This window comes from Nicotiana attenuata, unplaced genomic scaffold (assembly GCF_001879085.1).
Source record: "Nicotiana attenuata strain UT unplaced genomic scaffold, NIATTr2, whole genome shotgun sequence".
Taxonomy (NCBI): Eukaryota; Viridiplantae; Streptophyta; class Magnoliopsida; order Solanales; family Solanaceae; genus Nicotiana; species Nicotiana attenuata.
In genome coordinates this window covers 111,808-121,335 of record NW_017672077.1, presented here as the reverse complement: position 1 = coordinate 121,335, position 9,528 = coordinate 111,808, and positions in this window count along the sequence as shown.

The following is a 9,528-nucleotide window of genomic DNA, read 5'->3' as shown; positions in this document are numbered from 1 at the left end:
GGGGGGGGGGGTTTCTGTATTTGCTAAAAAGCGGCGCTGATAGTCTAGGCCCCTCTCCCTGTTTGCTAATTTTCAGCATTACTTTATAGGTAGAGTCTAGGTTTAGGTGTATTTTATGTATTTTGTCAATTAGTCCCTATGTCTTTTTGTGGTAAGTCCTTAGGGTCTTTTTTTATTTGTTTTTGTTCCAAAGAAGCTAGAAGGGTCCCTAGGCTTAATGGACTAATCCGAATTGGGCCAAGAATTGGGCTCTAAAACTCTTAAAATTGTGATCCAACACCTTAATTGACTCCTTTTAAAATAAGATAAAAATACTACACAATGCAAAATCTAACATGAAACTATTATATATTTTTTGTATTTTCAAGATTATGTAAAGATAAAAATAAGGTACTATTTTTGTATAATTCTTATTTAAATTTATGAAAGATACGTAAGCTAAATTTTTTTTTGTAATTTTCCATTTTTATGACGAAAATAAAGTCAAGAAGTCAAAAATAGTTGAAATAGCTAATTAGGCCTAAATTAAATATTTACATGCTAATATATTAAAAAATCTTGGGGAGGGTCAAAAATCACATGTCTACAATACTTATGTCATATTTTTACGAAATCATGCATGTTTATTACTGAAATTGCCTTGTTTAGCAACGCTACCCCAATGACACAAACAGTATCACCAGATCAAAGCCGAGCAGGTCAAGCAGAGCCAGTGGGGATACGAACTAACCTCCCTCATTTTACAAAACTCACGATTTTTCTTTGGATGCAGGCACTTGGATTGCGAATTCATCAAACATACTATACACTCACGAGACAAACATTGTTCAGGAATACAACTCTCAAAACAGTTGCACTTACCCACATTTGCTATCCACACACACCAGTGACATTTCGTGTGTCACAATGTCCCCAGCAGTCACAATATCGCAATCTGCTATCAAAGAAAGCTCCGTTACCATTTGCCATTTTATTTCTTGCATAAGGCTACCATTCTGCCTTCCGAGACAAAACGCTGTCTCCATCTGCATTTCTGCATTGCATAAGGCTACCATTCTGCCTTCCGAGACTAAACGCTGTCTCCATCTGCATTTCTGCACTGCATAAGGCTACCATTCTGCCTTCCGAGACTAAACGTTGTCTCCATCTGCATTTCTGCACTGCATAAGGCTACCATTCTGCCTTCCAAGACTAACGCTGTCTCCATATGCATTTCCGCATTGCATAAGGCTACCATTCTGCCTTCCGAGACTAAACGCTATCTCCATCTGCATTTCTGCATTGCATAAGGCTACCATTCTGCCTTCCGAGACTATATTCTATCTCCATCTGCATTTCTGTATTGCATAAGGCTACCATTCTACCTTCCGAGACTAAAAATGCTGTCTCTATCTGCATTTCTGCACTGCATAAGGCTACCATTCTGCCTTCCGAGACTAAACGATGTCTCCATCTGCATTTCTGCACTGTATAAGGCTACCATTCTGCCTTTCGAGGTTAAGATTTACCTCCATCTGCATCTCATGGGCTGAAAGATCGCCACATACTGCATCTCATGGGCTGAAAGATCACCTCATACAATATCTGCATGGGCTGAAAGATCGCCTCATACTGCATTGCATCATACATACTCTTGTCATGGGCTGAAAGATCGCCTCATACTGCATCTCATGGGCTGAAAGATCGCCACATACTGCATCTCATGGGCTGAAAGATCGCCAAATTATCCAAAGGCGTCATCGTTCGGAGGCACCATTTTCATAGACTGAGAACACCATGTCATGGCCTAAGGATCCCCTTTAATCTTTTGCATATCATTATTCAAAGGCGTCATGGTTCGGAGGCACCATCCTCATAGCCCGAGAGCATCATTTCATGGCCTGCGAATCTTTTATTGTACGCTTCATGGCCCAGGACGTCATCCTAACCGTCCAAAGACAACATTCATGGTCCGACGGGAATCTGCATCATGTCTAAATCTACGCACAATATATGCTTGTATTATTTATTTACAGGTAAACCGGCAAGCAACAGCCGTCCCGGCAAGAGCATTTCCGCTCCAGTGCCCGAAGCCACATCAAACCTAACCATTCCCGTAAGCCGTCCACTCACCCAGCCCTAGATATTGCGTTCGTTCTTGGAAAATACCCGTCGGCATACTCCGCCGACGGATCCTGAACTACATATGGCCTGATTCCTGTAAAACCAGGGATATGTAGGCAACTCAGAAGCCAGAGTGCGGCCTAAACCTCTTCAAACCGTTTCGCTCGGTCAAAATTGGCCATCACATCTTTACCCGACAACTCTTTCATCCTTCCAGGGTAAAGAGGGGCAGCTGTTGATACCAAATTTTTCCCTATGTATTTTTTATACCTTCAAAATAGCATATGTATGCATATATAATGTATGTCCAAGTGTCTCATTATTTTTCCTTAATTTTTAAAGGTTTTTAAATCAATTTATTTCCCTATTTTATCCATAAAAACCCAATAATTATTTCTAAAATTATCAATTTTGGTGATTTATATTTATGCTAAAATATAGCTAAGGGAATTTTTGCACATTTTTACAAAATTATTTAGTATTTTAAGGCTAAATTGTATAATTGCAATATTAGCCTCTTTTAGGATTTAATTGCGTTTATATTCATGAAAATTAAGTCCAGTATTTTTAAATGGTTAATTATATGTCATAAATCATGTTAGTACTTTTAATTTGTTTCCAGAAATCAATTTACTATTTTTATAATTTTAAATAGGAAAAAATGGCTATTTAAATGATAGCCCAATTTTATTCCAATTATAGCCTGAAATTGAGCCCAAATCAGACCCAATTTCCCAACCCAATTGCAACTCAAACCCGACCCCCTAACCCGATTTAAATGATCCAACCCGGACTCCCCACCTAACCCCTTTAATCCCAGCCGTTGATCGTTTAGATCAACGGCTCCCATTACCTCTTTTTTAACCCAAACGACCCCTTTACCCTACCTCATTCCTCACCAACCGCCGCCTCTGAATCCCTCTTCTCTCTCAACTCTCTCTGAAACTCTTACAAACCCTAGCCGCCGCCATCAAACTACACCCTAATCCACCCTAAGCCCTGCCTAATCCATGGCCCCTCGTGGTCACTTGAGACGTGTAGGGACCTCCTATGGCTCCTGGGTGTTTGTTCTTGTGGTTTCACGGTCAGACCTTGAGGGAGTCTGGTCCACTCCTTGTTAGATTTTAGTTCGTGGCTCTTCTCCGGTCATCCTTGACCTTGCTCGGGCCAGCCATGGCCGTTCGAGTCAGATCCTTGACTCCCCTGGTTAGATCGGTAACTTTCAGGGCCTTTCTCACCTTTTCTGGGTTTTTCGAAACCCTAATCTTTAAGATCTTTCAACTTTCTTTCAGATCTACTTTAGATCTGTACTTGCTATGACTTTCTTAAGTGTTTCTCGAAGGTTCTTTAACCTGCTTTCAAAAATGACTCTTCATTTTTTCCGATTAGGGTTTTCCTTTAAGTTATTTCAAAAAAAAAAAATCTCTTCTCTGATTTTAACGTGTTTCTGATTTTGCTATGTTTTGTTCATGTTGTTCTTCTATCTGAGTTAGCATGTTAAAACCCTAATTTCTTTTGGGTCTCAATCGAGTTCCGAAGCTGTTTGTTAGATGTGTGCTTGTTTGTTTAAATTCTTGCTTGACTTGTCTGTTTACCATCTTTTGAACTCGATTGTTGTTGAAAACCCTAGGTCTTTGGGTCTGAAATTGTCTGTTTGAACACTTGACTCGATTGAAAGTTCTTGTTCCAGACTCTCTTTTCTTTATGTGACTTATCTGAATTTTACTATCTTTCAACTCGACTATGGCTGAAACCCTAACTTTTCAAAAAAGGTTTCCTCACCCGTTACTATGAGACCTTTACTTGTTTGACTCTCTTCTTCACTTTGGCTATATGTGTGAGCCCTGACTATCTATTGAATCCTATGTTTATTGCTACTACTATTGCATGTTGTTTCTTTTGCCAATGTGCTTGGCCTCGCATGTCTAATGTCTTCCGTTCACTCTGTTTATATACTAAAGTGCAGAAGCATGTTTCTTCTTTGATTGACCCTAATCATGTGACTGATTTCAAAGCTTTTCTTTTATGAACCCTAATTTCACGCGCCTGTTTAGAATTGATTGATTCTTTTCCCTTTACTCTAATATTTACCTTGCTGAATCCTTTTCAAAAATAAGCATATTTTCGTACTCAGACTTGATTGTTCACTGCATGCTTTTACTACTCCTTTTATGGCAATAATCAGTCTGTCTCTAAACTGATTTCTTTCCTTATTTGAATCTGTTACTACCCGTTAACAATGATTCCTTAATTAAAGTGAATCACTTGTATAATTGATTCTGACTGTTGATTGTTTCCATATTTGTATTAAACTTTACTTATTACCCCTCCTTCACTCGTTTTCAAAAAACTATAAATACCATGCACCCCTCTTCTTTCAAACGAACAAAAACCATTTGAGTTCACAACACACACTTCACTTAAAACTCTCTCTCTTTTCTCTGTTACTACTTGTGCTTGCTGCTTTGTCTAGCCGGCTGAAAGCCAAGGCTAGGTTGTGGAAATTTGTTTACCTTTTCCTTTCTGCATTCGCTTCTTACTGGTATATCCTAGTTAATTTTCCAGCATCAACAACAACATGTCTCTTTACTATTTCCTTCACTCTTGCCTGTTTCCTGCTTATGTTTAATCAAGTTTCATCACTAAGCATGCTGTAAATTAATGTGTTCCTTTATGTATAAATACTCAGTCAGTCATTTGATTATGTGATTATGACTCATGAATCCCAAACCCCCATATCTCATATGTGCGTGTATTCTCTGGTTGGTTTGAGGGCATGTCAGCATTAGACATTGTTGTGCATGACCCAAACCTGGCCCTCCTGGGGTCATATGCTTCATATCCCCTCTATGTGTTGTGTTCTCTGGCTGGTTTATGGGCATACCAGCACCATCTATTGCTGTGCATGTCCAAACCTGACCCCTCCTAGGGTCATATGCTCCCTGCAATGTATTCCCAAACCCCTGACCCCTTGTGCAAAAATGCTGATTCTGTGCAGTGTTAGCTGTACTACTACAGTTTTCCAATTACCCTTACCCTTTACTATTCTCAACCCAGTTTTAAACAGATCTCTGTCTCTGCACTTCCACTATACTCTTAGACTTAGGTTCTGCCCCTCTTGTGTGAGCCTTGCCTTGGGACCCATGAGCTCCCTTTGAACTTGGACACATAAGGGTTGGCCCTTCCACACTGCACTCATCTCTATCTGGTTATGCAAACTTGGGTGTAAGCACTGCCCGGGGTCCCTTGAGACCCTTAGGGAACTTTGACACACTCAAGTCTGAGAATGGCTTTGAAACAAGTGGCATTTGAGGTGTTTTGTTCCAGAACTCCGAGAGGAAGTCAGAATCAGGCTTCCTATAGTTGTAACTTCTTATTTTATATATTTTTGATGTAATTCAGCAATTGGTCTGTAATAATTTGTAAATAGATATTGGGGTTGGCTAGTGGAAAGGGATGGGTAACTATGCATGTTTAGCTATTAGAAGGGTAGATAACATGCCTATAGGACCTGTTTTAAATTCCGCATGTTTTTAGTTCTACATTTAGATAACATGCCTATAGGATCTGCTTTAAATGCTGCATGTTTTATTCTACACCTAGATATCCTGCCTATAGGATCTATTTCAAATTCTACATTTTTTTATTCTACATCTAGATATCCTGTCTATAGGATCTGCCTTCAAATTTTGCATATTTTAATTCCACACTTAGAGATCATGCCAATAGGGTCTAATGGTTACTATGATACATCATGTCCATAAGCTAAAATCAGGTTCTAAACTAGCTGTCATGACTATAGGGTTAAATATCAATATAGAAATCATGCCTATAGGAATCTCAAATAAATCCTGCATGCTTCGTTTCATGTTCGACTAGATATCATGTCTATAGGAATTTAAAAATCAGCAATAGTAGAGATCATGCCTATAGGATCTGGAACCAGTCTAGTTTAAAATCAGTTCGATATTGTTCTGAACCAGTCTTAAGCAACCTACTCTCCTTTTATTAATACGGTTTAGAAAGCATGCCTATAGGATCCAACTCGTCCGTTTAAAGAATTATTACTGCTTTGCCATTTTTTAATCAGTAATGGACAACATGCTCATAGGGTATAATCAATGCACACTTAGGCAAGCCTTAGGTAATAACGATAAAATTGAAACCGTCTTTGTTTAATTAGCAACTGCTACAACCAGCAGGCAGGCCTGATTCGGACTTCTTATCTGAGTTATGTAATAAATTGGTCTGCTTCAACAACTGAAACTCCCCTGTCTTAGTACTTTAAATTCTGGCCCTGAATGTGTTTTAAAGTCATGCTATTTATGTGCTTTACTTGAGGAGGTATATCTGAGCCTCTTATTTGTTTTACATGTCTCCCCTGATATGCAGTCCTGTGTGTTTTGAATGTCGCCTTAGTCTTTTTACCTTTAAAACCGAAGAGTCAGCCTAAAATCCTCCCTCTTATATGAATAGTAGTCCTAACTCCTCCAGGACTGATAGGAATGGGACGGGTAATAGCATGCAATAGAGGTCGAGACCAATTCGCGCTTTAATACCTTGACGGGGTGGGAAGGGTAGATATGGATATGATGAGCGGTGCGCTAATACCACGTGTAGCCCCTCTTTTGAGGAGTGATTACCGGGTATTGCATTGATGTGATCCATATTATAAATAAACCTAGGACCCCTTTTCTTTTCATTTGCAACTTCTTTTCAAAATCCGCTTTTTAATAATTTCTCTTTCAAACTCTTATGTGATTAAACTTAAATCCCCTACTATTTGAGCCTATACTCGTCTATTTGCTAAATTGCACAAATTCACAAAAATCTATCTGGCCGGGAACCACACTAGTGGATCCTGAGGGGTGCCTAACACCTTCCCCTTAGGATAATTTCAAGCCCTTACCCTATCTCTGGTTATCAAACAAACTTAGTAGTGAACCTTGTAGGTGTCCTAATGCACCGTAAATCATTAGGTGGCGACTCTTCAAATGCAAAACCCAGTTCCCAAAAGGAATGAGTTGTCCTATGCCCAAAATGTCATAAACCCAATTTTCCGATGCAAAGAGGGAAAAAGGGGGCGCGACATAAGGGGCGCGGGTGCCTGATCATCTCGGGTAGCACGTGTCCTCACCATCTGTGAGAGAATAGGAGACAGAAGTTTAGAATTGTGATATCAAAAATCTCGCACGACAAGGAAATCAAATGAAGTGGAACTTTCCTAACAGTTACATACCCTCTCGTAGATAAGTACAAACGTCTCTGTACTGATCAGCGAGACTCTAATCAACTGGCTCGTGATTCATGACTCCTATGAACCTAGAGCTCTGATACCAACTTGTCACGACCCCGGATTGCCCTTCGTGAACCATCGTGACGGCACCTAGTCCCTACGACTAGGTAAGCCTAATAATGCGGAAAATAAACCAATTTGCGAAAGGAAAACAAGTAAAACCACAAATAGTGAATAAAACAGTGTTTAATAGTGCCTCTCGGCATACACCATATCAACTCTCGAATACTAATACTTTTCCCAAAACCCGGTATCTCATGAAATCACAAGTTAAGAATAATACATAGTGCTCTAACTCCAGAATGTCTAAAACAAAGCAAATACAGAAGGGCTGTAACTACTAGAGAGAATGGAGAGAGACTCTTCGGTCTGCGGACGCGGTAGATATACCTCGAAGTCTCCGAAAGATCGCCTCACCTCAAGGATGGTAAGTCTGAGTAGAGGTACCTGGATCTGCACATGAAAAACATGCGCAGGAAGGGCATGAGTACACCACAATGGTACTCAGTAAGTGCCAAGCCTAACCTCGGTCGGGTAGTGACGAGGAAGGTCAGCGCCCTACTGAGATTAAATAAAATATAAAGTCCGACAGTGTAGAACAGAGCAGTATAAATGAGTACAGCAGTAAGAGTAACACAGGATATAAAGGATAACGACGTCTGAACAGAAACAAGTAATCACGGTAAACAAATACAGCTCAACGCAGAAGTAACAGTGGGGGGATCTCCCAGGATACCGTCCTGTAGTCCCCAAATATAAATATCCAGTGGATCTCCCGGGTGCAGTCCCGTAGTCCAACTCATAAATGCATGGGGATCTACCGGAATACCACATCCGTAGTCCCAAATATAAATACTCAATACTGGGGGAATCTACCGGGTGCAATCTCGTAGTTCCAATGTAAATGTGCAGGGGGATCTCCCGCAATACAATTCCGTACTCCCAAAGTAAACATACAAGGGGATCTCCCGGGATACCGTCCCGTAGTCCCAAAGTAAATACACAGCAGCAACAAGAAGAATACTCAATTCAATCAAATTTCACACCAAGGTAAAGCAGGTATCTCTAACCTAGCATGCTGCACATAATTCAAATAGGGTAGTAGAACAAACAAGCAGTTAAATCAATTAGGCATGCTTCCCTAAGCTAACAACAAGCTTAACTTGCAAGTAGTGTAAACAGGAAAGGAAAACACCATTCTAAGTACTTAATGGAAACTGGTTTTTTCAACAATTAGCACAAGTACGCACTCGTCACCTTACGTACAAGGATTTTCAATTAACAAATATACCAAATTCTAAGGGGAAGGTCCCCCACACAAGGTTAGGCAAGCCACTTACCTCGAACCAGCTCAAGATCAACCTGAAACCACGTTCTTGCCACGAGTATTCGACTCTAAATGTCCCAAATCTATTCAATTCAATTTGCTTAATGTTAATAACACTTCAAGTAACTAATTCTACAAATAATTTCTAAGCTAATACGCGAAATTAGGTGAAATGACCAAAATTCCGCTCGAGCCCACGTCTCGGAATCGGGTAAAATTTATATTTTCAGAATCTTCATACTCTCACGAGTTCATGCATACCAAAATTATCCAAATCTAAGGTCAAATTCCCCATCAAAATTAGAATTCTAGGTCTAAGAACCTTCTTCCCATTTTTCTCAATTTTTCATCTCCAAATCCGAATTTAAATGATAAAACTAAGATAAGATTAATGGAATATAACTAGAAAGGAACAAGGAATCGTTACCCAATGATCTTCTCTTCAAAAACTTCACAAAATCGCCCTACCCTGAGCTCCAAAATGATTTTTTTCCAAGTTTTAAACAAAACCCTCGATTCTGCCCCTTTTCTGCCCAGTTATTCCGCTTCTGCGGCCCTGGGTTCGCATTTGCAGTCCCACATCTGCGAGGACTTCGTCGCATTTGCGACTTTCACTTATAGACCAGCTTCCGACCTGCGATTACCCATCCGCAGGTGCGGTACCACTTCTGCGGTAAGTCTCCCGCATCTGCGGACCCTGCTGATCCTCCCCAAATCCGCATCTGCGCTTGCTCCGCCGCTTCTGCGGCTCCGCACTTGCGGGACCCAAACCGCAGGTGCGGTTATGACCGGTACCAACAGC